Consider the following 21,231-nt stretch of genomic DNA (forward strand, 5'->3'; position numbering starts at 1 on the left):
GTTTTACAGAGAACTTTTACAGTAGATGCTGCCCAGGAAATATTCTGGGGCTACCAAGTAGGAGAGTGGGAAAAATAAAAGTAAGATTTCTTGTGTCTTATCCCTTCCATGGAGCCAGTGGCCAGTACCTGTCTGAGTGGAAGACACAAGCTACCTGAACTCCCTGGCCCTGCCAATAGCCAGGCAGACTTCAACAAAAGGGAGACCAGTTGGTGTCCTGCCAGCTTCTTTGCATGGCCATCAACCTTGAAATCTGTGATTTAGTACTCTGTAACTTTCATTGCTTAAGACGGATTTCTGTTTTGGCTTTGTTACTACAAGGAGTGGCAATTTAGACTATATACAAGGATAAAATGTATATAAGATGTAAAAAACTGAAGTGGCCATGTACGGATGTGCAAGTGTGTATTTGTAAGCCTGTCTTTGTAGTATGTGAAGCATCTTAGATGCAGGGCAGAAGTCAAGACAAGCTTGTCAGGTTTTCTCAGTCAGTATTGCTTGGTCTAATGAAAGATTCCTTCTGCCTCTGTATCTTGCCTTGATCACAACTTGAATTAGTCAAATTTGTAGTGACTGTGCCATCAAATACAGTTTATGAGGTAGACTGCTCCTGGCAGTGGGATGTCTTCTCCTTGGTATCATTTGAACAAGTGAAAGCATCTTTAACAAAAGCTACCAGAGAGTATTCTGGAGGCAGGTGGAGCTTTTGGCATAAATGCCCCCTTGCACTACTTGACTCATAGTGCAAAATGCTGCAATGATCTGATGTCAGAGCTCTTACTCACATGAGTAATCCTCCTGAAGTGAGGGCTGCTGGCACAGGCACTGCTTTTACAGGCATTTTTAATGGCTTTCTTTTCAGGTGACCTTAGCTTATCATCTGTTTCTCCAAGTCCAGCTCCAGACATTCACACTGACAAGCTTGCCAGCTTTGAACTTTTCCTTTGCTCGTGCTTGGAAGCTGCTCTGCTTTCCAGGGCTGAGCTCACTGACAGTGTATCACTGCACTCTGCTGGAGAAGCACTGAGCTGGGACAGGCCTTACTGGGTCTCCAGCTGTTCATCAGGAGTGCAGGTGTGATGGCCAAACTGATAACCTCTGAGCCTTCAATAGCAAACTTCACATGCAGCTTATTCCTCCACACTGTACAGGAGAGTTTAGTGTCTTTGTGTGTTTTCTTGTAAAGAAGATGAGAGAGATAAACGCAGTGATGCTGCCTTAGCACAAGTACCTGTGGTCAAATAGATTTGTTCCCTTGCAATACAGGATGACAGACACCAAAACAATTTTCACAGGTTTCTACACTAGTCTGAAGTATAGATTGCATTTGCAGCCATCTAACGTTCCATTTGAAAAGCATTTCTTCTGATCAGACACAGTGTCCATTTATGAGTGTACTGTTTTTCTGCACAGGCAGCATAATAAACACGAGATCCTAAGAGTTCATACTGAAAAGGACTACATGGGCTCTCTCCTTATCATGTACAATTTCACATGGCACATCTTCTAATTTTAACTTCTTTTGTAGGTCTGGCATCTTTTTTGCTTGAAAACAACTCAAACATAACTCATCAAAAGGCAGCTTTGCAGCAGTTTTGAAGTGCTGTTGTATTCTGCAGCATTCCAAGTGAATTATTGCTGCACTGTCAAAGAAAACAAAAACATTTGGGAAGGACTGTTTATTTTACAGTGGTTGACCAAAAGTATGCGAGTGGTTATAAATGCAGACAGCTAACGATGGGAGGTGCCATTGCTCATTCTGTAACCCATTCACAAACTTTGACACTGATTTCAGATCACTAGAGATATAGTCAGTCTCACAGGAAAACACTTCCAAATCACTCAAGCTACAAACAAACAAACACCATTCTCCTCTCTCTCACTATGCCCTGAGCCTTCTTCTCCAACCTGTCCCCATAGCCAGCCAGACAAAAAGCATGGAGATTCTATGTGTAGTTAGATCTATTCAACCTTCTTTGACCTGTTTTTCACTATCACTAGGGGTACCTTGCAGAACTGTGTGTTTAAATTTGACTCATCTTTCAGAGAAACATTTTTATTAATATAGTACCATTTTAGGTGCTACAGAGGACCATTCCATTTCATTAGATGCCCTTTATACTTAATTTCCCACCAGAATCGTTGCACAGAGGTTGAAGGCAAGGTAAAGCCCATATGACAGCACATTTGTCAACACCTTGAATGCTATGTGCAGTTCTGATCTGATGAAGGTAGTAGAACAGAAGAAGTTTAAAAGGATGATCATGGAGGCTGCCATAAAAGTGACTATCCTCTGAAGAATGATTCTTCAACCTGGGAAAGAGGTGATTTAGGAGAGCTTATAAAATCATGAGACATATGGAGAGGTGGCAGGAACTGTCTGTTGACTAACTTTCCAAAGTTGAGAGTGAGTGGAATCAACTAAAATCAATAGTAGGTTAACAAAGAAAGACGGTCCTTAGCACTGCAGGTTGTAGGTCAGTGGAACTCCTTGCTACAGGACATTAGGAGCTAATATTTTATGTGGGGAATAGCCAAAGGCTTGGAGAGTAGCAGGGGATTACACAATGTATCCTTTCTCTGTATGCCTCTCTAGGTGTCTGCTTACAGAAAAAGAATGCAGGAATAGATCAACATCTGTCCTGGTACAGCTGTTCCTGTGCAATAGCATAAATCTATTTATAAAGAGGAGGTATATGTGTGCTCAGCTTCTCCTGCCTTCCCTCTTACACTTGTAATGCAGACAAGAATGGGTTCCTGAAGATGTTGAACAACTTATGCTGAGCATAAGCCATTGGTGTAACCTCCAGTATCTTAATGGGCTCCCAGCACACTAACACCAATTTTTCTACTGAAGAAGAGCACATCTTCCTAAACAGTCTGTATCTGTTGTCACTGACCAGTGTAAAACATCTCACTCCATCCTTTCTGCTCAACCCCTTCTGCTGCACAACAACTGCCAGTAGTACCAGTGCATTTAGGAAGAAATAGCAATTGTGATTTTTATCAGATGAGCTCATTTCTTGTGGAAAAGGCACCTCTGATTAGGGACTGATCTTATATTTCCTTGCTTTGTGGAATCCATGGATTAAATGTCATGCTTTGGCTGGACACAGTCTGAATGTTGGTTGAGTGGGAGAGGAATCCTTAGCAGGTTATGAAGCAGTCATTCAGTTAAGCAAAATGATGACAGCCATCATTGTTATAATTTATGAGAAAAGACCCCTGCAAGTCCTCATACTCATTGTAGAGTGGTAGAGAGATTAGTCTTGGTCTAGGTCAGTCAGTGTTGTGAAGAGAAAGGAAGAAAACTGCTAAAGAATTCAGTCCACCCACTGCTGTACTCTGCATGCTGAAACGCATACACATGCTTGCCTCAGTTGTTAATGAAGATCTGTTGATGAAGGAAGCATATTAATCCCGGTGAACCTGCCTTTCATGAGTGTGCTGGGATTACTGAGTCACTGCTGTTTACACATTTTCCTTCCCTGTAGGTGCACACCCTTTCCCATGCGTTCCCGCGGTGTATGTGAATTGGTCTGAGGTGTTCTCCAGCTAAGCCCATTTATGTGGAATTTAATTAGAAGCCAAGGAGGAGAGTATCCCTGACTCCTTAACAGCTGATCAGTTCTTCTGCCCTCTATTTACTACCCTCACACATCAACGCTGCCAGAGACTGTACAGTATTACCTTGCATGGCTACATAATTAAAGCTATCAGAAGGAAATAAGCATGCAAAAGCCTGCTGCTGTTTGCCAAAAGTAACCTTAGTCAGTGGGGAAGAGAGAGAGAGAGAGAGAAAGGGAGAGGGATTGTACGCTTGGTCTTTTTGCTGCTTGTATTAGAATCACACACTGCTATTTCTACTATTTCTGCCAGTTGGCATCCATCCATGCTTTCTGTTCATGCTCAAGCAGCCAGGAATACTACGGCAGGAGAGGAAGCCCCTTCTCACTTGTTGCTGGCTGAGCTGCCAGTGCCTTTTATTTGTAGTGGATCCAGCAGCAAAATAAAACAAAGGAACCTCATCAAATCAGCTGTGTTTGTTAACGAATAGGTTCGCTGCATGGTTTTGGAGCCTGTTCCCTTCCTCTTCTGTCACAATAAAGGCATTAGATATATTTAATGTCAGGAGCGGACATGTAATTTTTTTAAAGTTGAATAGCTATGTGATTAGATAGAAAACTTCAGAAGGAAAATCCTGAGTACCCTATTACTCAAATGTAGATGGAAGTGAATGAACTTGGCCTGAACTGATCGAGATGATTAGATGACTAAATTGAGCTCTCATACAGCTGAAAAGTAGAAGTCTCTTCTGACTGGGAAGTGGTAAAAGCTGCATATAAACAGCATGTAATGAGAGAATCTGTGCCATTAACTTATATGTGCAGACTGGGTATACGCTTACGTGTCTCATGCCCAAATTACAACCACAACAGAAATACTTTTATGGAGACCAAATAACGGTTGGAAGAGACATAGAAGGCAAGGAAGCAAGAAAAAAAAAAAAAAAAGCCAAGTAATTGAAAACATCCTCTGTAGAAGTAGCCTACAAATAGCATTTGAGATGCTGAATATGAACTGGCCATACAAATACAATTCTTACTGAAAAGTTATTTGTCGAGGTAATTATCAGTTCTGGACTACTTAATCAGAAAGGATAAGGATGCTGATAGACTTATCCCAGCCTTCCTGCATGGGAACAATACCTACTGATGCTGAGGCTGGATCTCCTCTTGGCATCTCATTGAAAAAGGATCTTCTGTTTTTTCTTCCATACACTTCTTCTGAAACACTTAATTAGGTGATCGCCATTGGAGTCAAGTTTGACCCAAGGTGGTGTGTCCCATTTCAACCTTGGTCAACCACTTACTAGTTTTAGTTCAGAGGCTCAGATCAGTCTGTTTCCTAAAGCAGCTTACTATCAAGAATGATGGAAGAGAATATTCCTAACATGGATAGCACAGTCTTTTTGTACTCAGACACTTTTATTTCCAGAATTTATGGGCACCTAGAACTACCGCTTTCTCCCATTAAGATGGAGGTAAGAATGATTTATTCAGCTCTATGAAAATTGTAAGGTGGGAAACTGTAATGTAGTTAGGGCAAGTTAATCATTTATTTTAAATGGAGCTGCCTGCATTCCAAACAGTTTCTTTTTCTTCTGAATTAACTGGTGTTCTTGTACTCAGAGCGCTGGAACTCTGATTGGGGAAGTATTTTTTATACAAGAGTGAATATCTTATACGCATTTCACATTTCTGATGTGTAGACCTCTTGTGAATTGTGTAAAAGAAAATGCCATTCTCCCATTTAGGAAATGAGGCAGCAGAAAGCAAATCAGTGGTATATTTGAACTCTTCATTCCCTGTCTGTTAGACTGTGGTTCTTTTATCTGCAAGTGCGTTCAGGGAGTTCAAATTATATTATAAATTACATAATATAATTTTCTGTCAGTTACCATAAAAATAAAGTCTTTTTGAAATGTTCTATCTGTCAGTTGGGAGAAAAGAGTATTATGAAGGTGTTTCAGAAACATGACAGTTTTTCTGAGAGGCCGTCCCTTCTCTTAATGGTAACCCGCCATGTGTGTGCCGTCAGCCTGCTGCAAATGAAAGGCAAAAGGCATCGCTTCAGCTGCGCCTGGTAGGTGAGCGTGTGGTCAGCAACTTGACCGTGTGCCTGTGATGCCTGTTTTGAACTGGCCCAGTGACAGCAGATTGGTAGTAAAAATCTACCTAAGAGATATTTTGTAGAGAAAGTTTAAGACGTGACTGATGTGAAACCTGGCCTAGTAAAAATTAGATTAATTCAGTGTAAACTGGGAGAAATTGGTCATTTCATTCCAGGATTAACCAGATCTTTAGCTTAGCTGTAATGTCTCAGGGAGGTGAATGTTTGCTTCTGGGAAGTCTGCAAGTCCCGGTCCCCCTGGCATAGGAATGCTGCACGCACAGAACAAAGCACCAGGACTCAGAGATTCCAGAGTTTAGTATCCTTTGGGGTGCTTTTCCTTCCTTGCTTTTATGGTCAATGAATAAACCTGGGAGAATAATGTAAGTGTAGATTTACTGTACACGTTTTAAGTCTCATATTCTTTATAGCACAAGGTAAGCTGTAAAAGTTCAAGGTCTCGGCTCCCTGTAAATCAGTGTGGAGCCATCAAAGGGACTGGGACAGTGCTTACATACAAGAGTCAGGGCATAATTTGGAAAAAAATAAATTAAAAAGTAAAGCTAGCTCAGTATTATCTGACTGTAACCTTTTCTCTACCTTAAAAACAAACATCCATGATTAGAAGAGCTTTTCCAGTGGCCAAACATTAATCGTTTTTCAGTCTTTTCAAGTAGGCTAGTAATCTAAAGCCAGTTAGAAATGCTCGCAGTTGTGCTTTAAAAAATGATCCTTTTACAGTTTTCCAGACTGACTCTCCAGTCTCACTTATTTGTCTGCTGTCCTGGGCTGTCATAGCAATTCTTCTTGTGGAAGTGTTTTCTTTAGGAGGGACGGGGATATTTGTATGGTCAATAACGCCAGCACTTGAAGTACATCTGAAAGGCAGGATTCTTTTCTCTGAAGCCATTGCAGGGCTGCATTCAGGAGCTCATGGATTTTCCTTTATTTTGCTTTGATGTGGGATACTGTGTTCTTCATATTGTAGATGCTCCATGGCAGCAAGCGGGTGGATTCAGGTGGTGATGACTTGCAGTGCTGCACTTGAAACCCTGTTTCAGGATCTTGTATTGCCATCTATCACTACAGTCTCTGAGTGCCTTCTGCATAAAATCAGTGGCAGTAGGACAGACTCTGTAGAAGAGCACAGAGCTTCTCATTTCTCCTCTCTACTGAGGTAGCAAACCTTATGGGAGGTCCATATTTATGGACTGGTGTGGCTCAGGGCTGGTGGCCAGGCATTTCTTGTGCTGCTGTCTGCTTGTCTGCAGACAGCAGTCTCCTGGTGTCTCCTGGTGCTGCAGCCTTGGGAGAAAGCTCACAACTTTGTTGTTCAAGAGTCTTTGTCACCTAAGATATACATCTGTCTGAAAGCAGCATTGTCCTGACCCATCTGTATAGGACAGAGTGATGAGGGGTGTGTTTTTTTATGAATGGAGAGTGGGAGGGAGGATGGATGGGGCAGTCAGCTGCCTTGCAGCGCTGTGCAGGCTGCAGCACCCAGCCAGCCCTACATATGCCCTTTCCCCTCTCTCTGTCTCCGTTTCAGCCTCCTACGCACTCCTTTTCTGTGTCCCAACCAACACCACCACCCGCTTAGCTATCCCTGTGGTCACCGCTTCCTAACCTCCTCCACCTCACAGAACAAGGAGGGAGCCAGCCCTGCTTCCTGCTGATGCTGGCCCCAGCGGCCTTGGCTGGGGGACAGATGCTGCTGGCAGAGGTCTGGGAGGAACTTGCAGTGGTAGCAGAAGAGAAGAATTTGGCAGGGAGGTGAGCCACATGATTGTGATTCATACTGTACTCTCGCAATGCGGCAGGAGGACTAGGGAAGGAGTTGGGTGCCAGCACCGAGAGCAGAGACACTCACGTTCAAGCATCACATTCTTTTTATAGTAAGGCATGCCTCATAGGAAAAATATTGAACTTGGCCTTCCAGGATGAAGAAAATATGCCTGACTGTGATTTTAATGCCTGAGTCACTCACTTAATCAGTTACTGGTTGCGTGTAGGAAGCCTTCTATTAGGCTGCCTTGGGAAAATTGTTTTTAATTAATTAATAGTGACACTGAGCTGTTTTTTAATTTGTTCAAAACTGCTTTCATTTGTAGTTCCCTCTATGTAAAAACATTCTTAAGATACTATAATTCAGAAGAATAATCACCTTATTTCGGTCACTCGATGCAGCTGCCTTCCAGATAGGGCAGTTTATTCAGTCGAAGGTTGGAAGCTTGCTGGAAGGCAAACAAAATCGTGCAAGACACACAGTGACCTAGTTGGCCTGGTTCTTTTTCTTGTCCTGGCACTGAGTGGTCCCTTAGCCCTGAGTCACGTGCGTGTCCTGTTCATGTAGGATATATGAATGAATGGAGCAGTATATCCCATTGGCAGTGCAAGTGACAGTTCAGAGATGGTGTAACCAGCTCAGCTGGAAATTTCTACCTCTCCTTTTGTCTTGAATACCGGATATAACAAGTGCACCCCGTCCCGCCTCATTTTGACCAGCTCTCCTGTTGGACAGGAAGGCAGCCATAGACATGTGGGTCTATATGTTCCAGCACATTTGCAAGGCCCAGAGGCCCATTGCTTCCTGTGTGCTGTAAATCTGTGTCGCCATCAGAAGACACAGAGGCATGGAAGTTCCTCTTCCTCACCGAGTGTGTTTGTGATGGATTTATATTGATGGCCACAGTGCTCTGCAGCCACAGACTTCTATTGTATTCAGGCTCCACCAGCTCAGTCCCTATTTCCTATGGAAAGTGAGACAAGGTGCTATATGAATGCGGGGTGGAATTACAGCTGGACTTTCTAATTGCTGTTAGCACAGGAGAACCTTTAAGAAATATAGCAAGTCCTTTTGTGTTCAGAGCTGCCTCTGCCCCCTCTTCACTAGTTCACTTCATGCTAGATTCACTTTGATTTTGCTATGAAAAGGCAGTAAATGTGTGCCTGCATCTCTCGTTATTTTTACAGAGGGTGTTTGAAAACAAGGTCATCAGTGCTTTAGTTCCTGCGGGAAAAAAAGCAGCCAGTTTCAGCTACCTAGAACTTCCAAAGTGTATAGAGAAACATGAATGCTAGTAACAACTAGTTTAGGCCTCAAAATTAGATATGATAAATTAATGCTCTCCAGATTTCATTTTGGGAGCAGGACCCACTCCTACATAGACGGGGCAGGTCGGGAGTGTTGTATCTACCCCAGTATCTACCCCTCAGCTTCAGCAATGTGCCTGGGCAGTGTAGGGCCACCAAGCCTGGACAGAAGCCAGGCTAGAGCCAGGCAGAGGTGGAGTTCAGCTCTGTCAGGCTGTCCTGCGAACAGAAGCCCTTTCATCACCTCCTCCTGTTTCATGAGGACAACAGGAAGGACAATCTGATTCTTGGAGTAAGGGTTTCAGAAGTTCCAGGAGAGCTTTGGGAGGAGTGCCAGCATCTTCCATGCTCTGAAGAGTCTGATCAGGAAGCTGCTCTGATAAACCACAGTTCTCATTCTGCTCTTGTACAGGTTTGGCACCACTAGATAGTGGTAATTTTAAGTCCGAATCAAGAACCAGAAGGCAGCAATACTAAGTGGTAGCTAGAAGGAGGTAATTACACATTGTCCCTTTCTTTGTCCTCTGTAAATGTTCCTACTTTCTGTATCTATTGGACAAGCATCTCTTCTGTTTAGGCAGCTGATCGCTGAGCAGAAGCAGGTCTCCCATGTGCCTGAGGTTGTCATGGGGCTGTGGGCAGCCAACATAAATCAGAGAACCCAAATCCAGATATCACGGGGTGCAGAAATGCCTCACGGCTACCTCTCTGCTTCTCTTCATCTATGTGGGACTCTCAATCTAGGGCAATCAGTTATCTCTGGTTTGCCTGTGGGATTTGATGGCTTGGGGCTTAGTGGTTGTTTGCAGTGGTAAATAACTGCCTTGGATTGAAAGGAGGGTTCAAAGTCCCCTGAACCGAATCCCTTCTTTAAACAGCTAGCCTTTTTTTTCTGTCTGTCCTTGCAGGAGGAATCACAGGGCGTTGCTGGCTGTGATTCACCCTCTGCCATCTCACTTAGGGAGGTGTCACGTCATGGCTGCCCTGGGTGGCTGTGTCACGCCGGAGGCTGTGCTGCTGGCCCAGCTGGGTGTCTGAGCGGCCAAGGTGTCTATTTTGGGATTAGCACAGTTTTGGGTCTGACACGTTATTGCAAACAGCTGTCTGTACATTCAGGTTCCTAAAATATCTTTAAATGCCTGGGTGTGTGTGTCTTCCCTAAGACACAGAGGAAGTCTGTGGTGGAGCAGGAACTTGTCCCTGGGGCAAGGCTGTGACGGTGCAGAGCTGTGAGTAAATCAACGTGTAGCTCACGGATGTTTTTGAAGGCAGCTCCAAATGCAGCAAGTGAGAGAAGCACATGTGAGATGGTAGAACCTCTGCCTGGGAGGAGAGCCCAGGGCTTCACGTGTCTCTGTGACAGGCAGGGCTCCATGACAGGCATCTACCCCACTGTCCCATGTTAGTGAATTACATCTAGAGCAGCTATGGTTTTAATGGTGAAAAACAAACAAACAGATCTATAGGTTTGAGATGTCAGCCATCTGCCAAGCAGAGGCTCGATAAATCAAGGTTATACGAAGAGGGTAATGCGCACACGTGTGTTTTGCAGGCTTTGCATATTTCTCCCATGACCAGTTTTTCTTAGCTGATACTTTGCAGAAGATGTTCCTAAGATTTATGCAGCTGATGGCAATTAAAGAATGGTGCCGGGAAGACGTGTGCCCCTTTTGGAGGGAATTTAGTTACTATCTCTCAGCATATTTATTTTCCTTTATTGTAGCTTACCATGTTTGATTGTCTGATCTTGGAAAGTGATGGAGATTTGCAGTTTCCACTGCTCTTAAGTGGAACTGTAGGTGTTTTATGTCTCTGCTGGAGTTCTAAATTAATCTTTAAATCTGTTGCTTCACCTAGTGCCCCTGTTAATGTGCTTCAAGATAGGGTGTGAGTAGCATGGTGCTCACAACCTGTCTGCCCTAATACTATTTTTTGTTCCTGGAGGCTCTTTGTCAGAGCCTCTCACCTATAGGAGCAGCCTGCTGTGCTGGAATCCCATTGAAGAAAATCAGCTGGTATGCATGAATGGAGAGACTCCAGCTCTGCCTTTGCTGCCCATGGAGATACTGTCTCAAGTCTGGCACTCAGAGGCAGAGCTCACACAGACACTGAGGGAGGCTAGAACAAACCCTACTAAACCAGTTAAAGAGTATCCAGAAGAATGCAGAATCTGGCTATTAGTAAGATGCCTTCAGTTGCTTTTGAGCTGCATGTTTGCTAACAGTTCACCCCAATTTTGAAAAATGCTGGAGTATTGGTCCCTAGACTTGCAAATAAGCATTTTATTAGCTTTCAGATGCCCACGTAGTATGTACTTTTAGACACTTGCAGATTCTAACTGGAACTACATGACAGTTGTTTCACTTCTTTATAATCTCTACAATTTCTCTAATGAAGAACATAAAATAAAAGTCAGTACCAGTGTTTATGAGGAAATGCATTGTGTTTAAGTGCACATTGTGAAGAAAAAAAGGCATTAGGATTGTTCAGACTATAGGAAATGAGGAGAGGAGGAGGAAGTAGTGTTTGCTGAATGTGTTTATGTGAGGATTACATGCAGTTTAGGCAATTCAAGATTTCAGAAGCAGATAAGGGCTTCTAAATCAGCCATAAAATCTGTATCTGATTTTTCACACCAACGAAATAACAAAAAAAGGTTTTGCTTTCTCTGGAGGAAAACAGACTGAAGGAGGCATAGGGCCAAATTCTGATCTCACTTTCACTGGTGTTCAGTGAAATTGTTGGAAATACGCTGGATTTACACTGATGTAAGTGAGATTAGAGCCTTGCTTGTGACAGATAGAACACTGCCTCTGTGTGCTTGGTATCATTTGGGGGCTATTTTAATGCAAAAACTATTTAAAATACATTGATACTGCTGTAATGTAGTTGACAAATTGTAGTAAGCAAGTATGGATATATATTACATAACAGTGTGCAGCTTTCAAATGATTTTGCTGCTTTTTGGCTGATTTCTTTGGGCCTCCATGTATCTTTGCTAGTTTAAATACATTTCTTATGAATGAACCCTTTAACTTAGAAGGAGTAAAAGAGCATCAACCGTGCAAGTCTGAAACGAGTCAACACTCACATGCCATGTCTCTTTCAGTTGCTAAGCGACAGCTTGTCTTGTCCAATCTTTAAACTGAATTTCTGGCTGGATGTGTTTATTCTCTGGATGTGAGTGTAGCCAGGCAAATCCTTCATTCTGCAGTGCAGCCTCTGTTGTTGCTGTGTAGCTTGTAGGTGATACATAATCATTTTGCAGATACATTAACAAACTGGGGTGAATCAGAGTTGTGGCATCAACTTAGACTCTTCAGCAACTGTAGGTCCATTCTGTGTGTATTTCTTCTATTTCATGTTCTAAATCTGAGGTCAAACTGTATGTTGCAATAAGCCAGTGGATATCCTTTTACTTCAGTGGATCTGTTGCAATTTGCACTGGCTGAGAGTTTGGCAGCTAAAAGCTTAAGTCAACAGAAGTTTTAATTGGGACAAAAACAGGTGAAAAACGGAGTAAAGCTGTTGCTGTGGAGAGACATTTCTATTATGTCATCCTCAAATAGTAGTGTTTTGAGTGTAGTCTGTCCGTTTGTCTTAAACAGAATTAGTACAGTTCAGAAAGGGGGGAGGTGTAAACGTTTCAAGGAGGTCTTTGAACGTTTTCCTGAAATGTTCTTTGCATCTGAGCTCCCATTTTTTGTGTGCCTTTATTTGCTCCAGAATACCGCTGCCTGCCAACAAAGGAGGGCCTGTCCTCCCAGGAATTTTCTGCATTCCTCTCTGGAGTAGGCATTTTTCTCAGCTACAAAGGCCCTTTGGCAAATTCCTTCTAATCATTGGATTTACCCTGTGCTCTGATAGGTGCCATTCATGAACTTGTTCTGCTGTTTGATGGGACTGAAGCATTAATGGGATCTTTTCATGATAAACAAAACAGAGCAACCTTACTTGAGGAATCACAAAGCCGCTCTCCTAGGGCAGTGTGGTTCTTTCTCTCTCCTTTTCCTTTCCCTCTCTTCTTCATTTTCCTTTGGTTTATTCATCATGCTTTCCTAATGTTTATGAACATATGTTCTCATTTGGTTCGGTGACCATTTTTGGTCACAAGTCTTGTGCACTCTGTGCCTATGTACACTCATATCAACTGCCAAGCTTTAACAGCTCTGTGGGTTCTCCAAGTGTCTTACACACCATCAGAGCAGAGATGTCAACAGCTTCTGATTCCTGTGCTCCTCTCGCACGGATGCAGGTTCTGGTATTCCTTGCCATTGGTCAGTAATTGGTTTTCAAGAGAAGAGAGAAGGGTAAAGAAGTTAAGGAAGGACTCATCCTGGCATCGAAATAAAAGACGAAGTTACCACTGCTTTTAAACTCCATTGTTAATTGTGATTTTACAGTGTTTTGGACCACACATTTTCAGTTTTTTTTCTCTCTAGTGACTTGGTAAGTACTATGGACACGTTGTAAAGGATGGTGTTGCAAGCTCACAGAAGAAATACAGAAATAGTTTTGTTTACAAAAAATAAGCTTGTCAGCTAAAGACAGGATAGAAGAAGATAGAATTCCCTAAGGCCAAGCAATCTTTTTTCATGGAAAGACTTTTTGCTGGAATTTTCCTCTCCAAAATTAAAAGACGGAGGAAACACATATAGAAGGGAAATGAGCATGTCATCTCCCATCTGTTGCACATAACTTTTCACACTTCCAAACTGCTGAACAACATGAGGAGAAAAACTGGATGTACTGCAAGTATGTTAAGGAGGTCTTAGACTTAAAAGCAGTACATCAGTAGGTGCAACACACAAAGCCATGATAGTCCACTACCTATATTTTTGGGGTTCTTTGGACAACTCTCTGAGCTTTTCAAATAAGAGCTCCAGGTACCTCAAGTACCTGTTAGGAATGTTTAGCTTAGAGCAAACGAGAGATTTACTGTAACTAGTCCCAGTTGTAGATCTTCAGGCAAGAACTCCTACGGGCTTGAAGGGCATATAGTTTAATCTTCCTTCCTTTGTCCTTTTATCCACCTTGGTCTCATTGCAAAGCTATCAGAGAAGGCAGGACCTTTCTGACACGGTTAACAGAAAATTGGCTGTCTGAGCTGACCTGAGCAGAAATGGAATCCTGATGGTCCTGAAGTGGATCCTGATGATCCAGTTGGAAAGTAAATGAATGTGTACAAATAACACTAAGAAGCTGCATTTCCAATAAATTAAGGGAAGAACAAGAGGTGAAAGTGGTTATGGTGCAGGGTAAGTAACCAGGCTAATCTGGCATGAATATAGTAGACAACCTGGTAGGACAGTTATCTTTGTCATGCCACAGCCAGGACATCTTGGGCTTATTTCACTAGCTGCAAAGTACTGTGATTACAAAGGAACCACACCTGATAACACTTGTGGAAACTGAGGGTTGGGAGAATACAGAGAGTAGGTAAGGCACTGGCTGCATCATGGCAGTTCAGTCCAGTCTCTTTAACTGTAAGAAGATATGAGATATGAATGACCTCAAGGCCCCAGAGCCCCTCAGCTATTCCATATCAGCTTCCAAACCTGGAGTGCACAATGTTTTATTAGCAGTTGCTATAACTAAAAACACTTACTTGGCACCCACCAGTATGATATGCAGGGACCTTCATGCATTTTAGTGAATTAATTAAATGTATTACCGCATTTAATGTCCACAGTGGGAGATACAGTCCTGGGCCATGTGGACTCAGAGATGCATGGTTTGAGTGGGACACATGATTAAAGGATGTGTAGTCATAATCCCAATCAGTGCACTGACAACTTTATTTTTTTATTTGTTCTCTGTTTGAATTCATTCTCCAAAATATTCACTGCCAAAAATACCGCAGGGATAATGAAATAATGTGAAAGCAGCTTTATGTTTGAAATTATATGTTTCGTATCTCCTGAGAATATCTTGAATGGTGTAGAAAATTGAATTACGTTTAAATAATGAAGTCTTTTTCTCAAAGAATATCAGTAAAAATAAGCTTTGCTGTCCTCAAAGAACTAGCGCTATAAAATGCCAATCATGGCTTAATTGTGATTGAGCATGTTAATTACAGATGACAGATTAAAGGTCTTAGAAGTCTAATTCTTGATTGGGTCTAATCATCTGGTTTTTCATAGTGCTGAACTTTAAAACTTAGGCCTGAAGCTAAACTAAAGGAGGGAAATATTGCCATGAGGTCACATCTAACAATGATTGAAGGTGAGGCCCTTCTTGTGTACGCTTGGAGACTAGAGGAGAGTCCCAAAGGGGTCACCCCGGAGGTCACAGTCTCCAGCAACAAGCTCAGGTTTTGTACAGATCTGTTTCCGTATACTTAATGGAAAATGTGTCCATATAACTCTTTGAAAACTACAGTTACCCAAAGAAAATGGTACCCTTCCCATTAAATATGGGAAATACCAACATGAGCAAAGGGAAAGCTGTGCCTCTGTGTGCTCATCAGTCACTTCTCTGAAAGGAACTTCTGCCTATGCTGGATGCAGAGAACTAGCAGATGAGGATCTGCTGAGGGTCTTGTCTGTACTCTTTAGGTGATCTGATCCCTCTAGTTGAAATAAACCTTCAAGCAGAACATGTATTCTGTGAAGGAGATAAGACTGGCAGTGGAGAAAGCCTTCTGGCATTTTGGTGTATGGAAATAGCACAGTGATAGTTGTCTCCCAGGGTCCTGGTAATGCTAGCAGGATGAAATTGCTAGTAGCACACCTTCATGTTATACAGGTTACAGTGTACACAAGAACATGTTTTGGCCTTTAATCTAAGCTAACAAAGGACATGCAAGACTTACTTATCTAAAAATGGGATATCTCTTGCTGCTCACTGCATCCCTGTTTCCCATGGCTGCTGCACGAATGGGCTGTGAGCAGCCATGTCCCACTGCTACTCCGAGTTCATTGCACTGGCTCCCATTTCCTATCAATTGCCAGGCAGGAGTTTAAGAGCAATGTGAACTGAGTGTTACTCAGTTAACTCTCTGTTACGCCCAGGGCTGTGATTGCAACTGCAGCAAAATTTGAGATGCATCGGTGTGTGATTGAGCACAGGTAAGAATTTGTGGAGGATTGTTTTATTCATCCGCAAACACTAAGTTATTTAATCAGAGATTCCCAGGAGGAAAGGTTCGTTTCAGTAATTTTACTATTTCATTTAAAACAAAAAAAATGGCTGCATGTCCTGTCCCAGCATTTTCTAAATGAAAAAGTCTGTTTTTCTGTCTGAGGTATGAATCAATCTATGATTAAGACAAACATTAAAGGCCAGAAGGGAGCATCTGTATCTGCAGTGAGAAATTTCAGTCGATTCTTTGTGGTTCTGTTTCATGAATCTTTGTTATACTTTTATTTTCATAGGACTTCTAATCGTTTTTCCTCTTCAGTGCTCAGAATACCAGCTGATAGATCATTCAGCTTTTGGTTCCTTGCCTTTAGCATGGCATTTGTCAGATTACAAGGCAGACACTCCCACTGGGTTGTGTGATAGCAGTGTGTCACCTGTCTGTTCAAATGGAGGAACCGGTGCTGTAGCTGGAAGGAAGAATGTGCTTTTTGATTGATAGCACCATTTTCTCTCTTAGCTTCAGGAGCCAGCTTCTCAGCCCCAGCTGCTTGGCAAGCAAGTCTATCTGGGGGCCACTGAAAACCATGGTACCACTACTGCTGTAGCGATCGTATACTTTGTGTAACACTTAGGAGACTTGTCAAGTCTGGTTTAGTCTTTGGATGGAAATATAGTCTGCAAAGTTCTCACAAAATGGGGAAAATGCTTTTAATCAGCGCTAAATTCTGTATGAGACCTTTCAGAAAGATAGCATAGCCTCTTATATGGGATCGTAATAACCTCATAAAGCTGATATGAGATCAATTCTTCACTAATGCCAGAGCACAAGTGCAGAACTTGGCTTGCTAACCCCTCACATTTTCAGATCCCACATGCACATGAGGTATACATTTTGAAGAATTAAGGCAATTGATCATGGGAGCAGCTTGCTTAGGGGATGTGGTGAATTCTTCAAGACTTGATGTTATTCTGAAAGTTATGCAGTGCCTCAATTTTGATACTGCTGCAAGAATTCCTGGGCAAAATGACTTGTGCTGTGCAGGAGGTTGGACTTAGGTGATGACAGTGGCACCTTCTGGTCTAATTGGTGTCCTCCAGAGGCTTGGGGGTTATTATTGTGACTACACTGTGCCTTAGTCCAGTGTTTAACTCTGTTTTAACTTACATGGGTACTATTCACATTGCTGTAGCAGGAAAAATGATCTGAATGCAGAACTCCAGCCCTTTGAGAGCTGTGTGCTGTTGAGATGGGAGCAATCCCCTGAGCAACACAAAGAGGGTGAGGTCAACATGGGAATGAGAGCGAATCAGCCTGGCTGCCCGCTGCCGTGGGAGGAGCCATGTTATATCATTACCATGATATTTGGCTGTAGGAAGCTGCCCCCTTCAAGGTCCTGCTGTGCTGGTGAAAGAGCTCACTGCTCTCAGCCAGATGTTATCGACTTTGCCCTGCTCTGCTCCCTAATAGTGCTTCCTATTCTGCCTCAAGCAATATTGGCCAGATCAGTTCAGCTGGATTAAATGGTTTATCTGAGCCGGCCTGCCCAGTTTTATCCTCAGAGTTTGGGAAGCTGTGCCATAGGGAATGCCAGAGGCCAAGCCAGGCAGGCTCCAGATTCCCGTGGGAAGGGGATGCCAGTTGTGGGCTGAGCAGAGTGTCAGGCCCCATTTATTAAATAGCCAACTATGCTGTGGCCTGAGAGATTTTGTTGCCCTGTTTGTGGATGTTGAATTCTACCATAATAATCTTCACTGGACCTCTGCCATAGCAAGTCCAGGTTACTGGCACATGCTTTGGAGGAGAATTTGTTTTATTTGCTTGTCTAGGAAACAGAAGTTCACCTCCTGTGAGTTGTACTGGCCTTGCTTTCCCTGCTCATTTCTGGCATTTCCCTGCCACCACAGTGAAAATCTGTTCAACATATCAGCTCCTGGTGAGCAATAATTGCATTATCAGCTCCATCAAGTTATCAGTGAGCCTATAAAGCAGCGTCTTTTCCTGGACCCCTATGCCTTGCAGCCTCGGTGCTTTCAAAGAAGCACACATGAAAGAGATTGCTGTGCCTGGCATCAGTACAGACTTGTGCTGAGACCAGGCTCATTTACTGCAAGTTTTATTACCTGTGGAATGTAGAAAGGATGTTCAGTGTAGCATGTCCGATGGGCAGGAAGCAAACTAAGGCTTGATTTTTAACTCCAGTTAACATCCAAATATTTTGTTGTGCAAGAACTGCTAATTTTTGTTTAATCTTCTTAACAGCTACTGAGCCAAAGTCAGCTGTGGTCACATCTGTGTAACCCCAGAAAGGAGGCTGAGGACTTACATTCCAGCAAATTATTCTGTATTTAAATGAGGGTGATTGAAGCAGGATCTGGTGTAGGGCTGGTGACTGGTGTTGATTTGAGGAAGGTACATCAGTGTGTAAAACCTGCTGCTCTGTGGGAAGGATTTGAGGATGGCAGTCTTTGAGAATGGGCAGAAGCCAGTCTGTGCTAGGTTGATTTACTTCTCAGCATAATGTTGGTTGGCATGTGATGAAATCACTGTTTCTATTAGATGTTCACTGAATTCGTTACAGAGGTCCTTGCTGGTATCACTTCAGTGAAGGTCCTGTCAATGCTTCCATTATAGTATTTGTTCATGAGTAATATCGTAACATGGCCATAAAAGTTATCTCCAGATTGAAAACTGGTGCACAGGTTCCCAGCTGAGATCCAGGAACATTTCTCTTATGCTTAAAATTTGAAGGAAATTGTCTTGGCCATGGTTTAGTTAGAATAAGGCAAAAATAGGATTTTGGCTGCATTGAAACATATTTTACATTTCTTTCACTAAAACAGAAAAATATTTTATACATAGTAATTTTCTTTACTGTTTTTATATACAGCAGAATTAGGGAACTGGGCAGTAAAAAGACACATGGCTGTCCACATGTGAAAATATATATTTTATATTACAGATATTATAATATATCTTAATTCCCCATATCATCAGCAAGGGGATTTTACTTTAAGATTTGGTCGAGAGGAAAAAACAGTTGCTAGCGCTCTGAAAATGCCATGTAGGCATCTCCTTTTAAAACTGTATATGTACAAAACAGGGTTAGATCATGGGTTTGCTAATCTAACGTTTTGTATATAGTAGCCAGCATGAGAAAAGGATAGAAGTAGTCTCCTCATAGACAGCTGTTAACAAAGGAAGCCACAAGGGAAGGTTCTGTCTGGTTTATGGGCCTTTAATGGTTGTCAGATGCTCTCTAACACCAGAGTTTGGATGTAGATAGCTAATGGAGCTAACACACATTTTCATTTCTGCCCATTCTCCTTTAGCTCCTCTAGCTGCTCTTGTAAATCGATGTAAATCAATGACTCCCAGACAGATCCTGGCCCCACAGATACCTTTACAGTCCTCACAGGTTTCTCTATGCCTTTGGGTGGTTTGGGGCTGCAGGAAGCATGGTGATGTAGTAGTACCCAGACTTGCTGTGTACTGGAATACATGACCCACCCTGATCCCTGCTAGTTCTTGAGTGCTTTGAGGGAATAGAATGAGGAGGAATGTTACTTTAAATGAAGGAGAGGATATTTAGGTTAGGTATTAGGAAGAAATTCTTTATGCAGAGGGCACTGAGGCGCTGGTATAGGCACTAGCCTCTACTTCTGGAAAGTCAGATGCTGAACTCCTGATGGAGGAACAAGAGGATTTTAAGTTTGGTTGCATGCCCTTCGCTTAGTGACTGCTAAAGGAGAGCTCTGACAAGCAGCATAAAGGGGAATCACCATGGTGTTTAGCACCAAAAAACTTGCTGCAGTTTGTTTTTCACATGCTGCGTCTTCATTCGGTTTTGAAACTTCTCTGTTAGAAACTGTGTAGCTGCTGTAACTGCATGCTCTGGTAACTACAGGAACATGAAGTGACCAAAGGAGATTTCAGGAGATTAGGTGGCAGAGGTTGTTTTATGGTACTTTGAGCATGGCTGCCCAAATGCACTGGAATGGGACGTGTATTCATGAGAGTAGCTTTCATAGACATCTGATGACTTTAGATAAAGCCAAGGCAGTAATTAAGCTGTTAGAAGAGAGAGTCATCATTTACATATATATCAGTAGTCAGCTCTCCTGTAAAGGCTGGCATTTGATCTCCATCACTGTGTGCTAGTGGGGGGAGGTGGCAAAGGTGCGTGTGCATTTCCTGGCTTGCTTTCACCTGACCTGAACCAAATCCAAACACTCAAAGCAGAGTCACAGCAGAGTTCAGCAGCACCCTGAGGTCACGACATTAACCCATTCATGAGTTTGAGAATGAGGGAAAGGAGGGGATGCCTAGAGATCCAACAGCCCTGTGAACCTCCCGGCCAACTGGTGAGCAGAGTAAATTGGTCTGGCTCCATTGACCTGCAGCTATGCTAAGTATGTGGGAAGGGGGCTGATGCATTCAGGCAGATCTTGCTTTGTTTGCGTTCATTCAGAAATTGTGCTGTACCCAAAACATGGCATGAGCACATAGCTTGAAATTTAAAAATAGAAATCAGTATGATTTTCTATGTATGTGCTATGTTTTATTTTTTTCCTGTGTGTTAGTTATTCATGGAGTTGTTAACTACAAATTCACGTGAATCCCAAGGAAGCGTTTGATCTAAAGTAAAGAAAATGCCTTTACAGGAGAAATGTATAAAAATCTGATTGATATTTATTTTATTAAGCATATATGGATTGTTTGAGTTTGTGTCCTGGCTATAATCCTTGTATCTGGGGCTATGCTGATGGGAAAATGGTATCCAGCAATTTAGGAAAGGTGATACTGTGTCAACAGATAGGCACTGGGTTAGGACATGTGACAGTAATCTTCCACGGCATTCAGAGCATTCAGACCATATGCTTTAAAACATCAGTAAAATACAAGTCAGAGCCATTTCCTCCCCACAACCCCCCCCCAAGGATCTTTGGGGGATGTGGGGAGGGAGCCGCGGCCCCTCTCTGGGCACTCACTAAAGGGCACAGGGACAGAGGAGAGGACACGGCGCCTTGTTCTGGATGAGTGAACAAGGCTCAGCTGTGTGAGAAAGTGAATGAACAGAGCCAGCGGCTGTATGATGTGAGCAGAATGTGGCAGACTGGCAGGAGGTTTGCTCACAAATGCTTACTGGCAGCTTTTTGGAAGGTCTGGTTACTACAAACTCATGTAAACTAACAGTGGGCACTGCTGGCTGTTCTCTCAACTCTCATTTCTCTGCACTGTCCTGATGTTTGTCTACAGGTTATAAGGGCCTTTTAGATAAGTTTTTAGCATGCAGTGGAGTCTAGCATTAGTGACTGGTTTTTCAGTTCGGTCACCATCAAGGCATCTCATCTGTGCCAGCTGTTCCCAGTCACTGAAAGCAA

The 21,231-nt window shown here is 42.8% G+C and overlaps 1 protein-coding gene across 6 annotated transcripts in view; it reads left to right on the top strand.

Moving 5' to 3' along the window:
* The window catches only part of HMGA2 (high mobility group AT-hook 2), a 103,921-nt gene that overhangs the window by 39,742 nt on the left and 42,948 nt on the right, over nucleotides 1–21,231 (top strand). The window contains exon 4 of one of the 6 annotated variants that reach the window (XR_001553686.2): nucleotides 7,223–7,446. The exons of the other annotated variants lie outside the window; for them this stretch is intronic. The gene's annotated coding sequence lies outside the window, so the exon portion shown is untranslated. The remainder of the gene's footprint in view (nucleotides 1–7,222; nucleotides 7,447–21,231) is intronic. 6 annotated transcript variants of the gene reach the window in all.

The sequence above is a fragment of the Coturnix japonica genome, chromosome 1, assembly GCF_001577835.2.
Source record: "Coturnix japonica isolate 7356 chromosome 1, Coturnix japonica 2.1, whole genome shotgun sequence".
In the NCBI taxonomy this organism is placed as follows: Eukaryota; Metazoa; Chordata; class Aves; order Galliformes; family Phasianidae; genus Coturnix; species Coturnix japonica.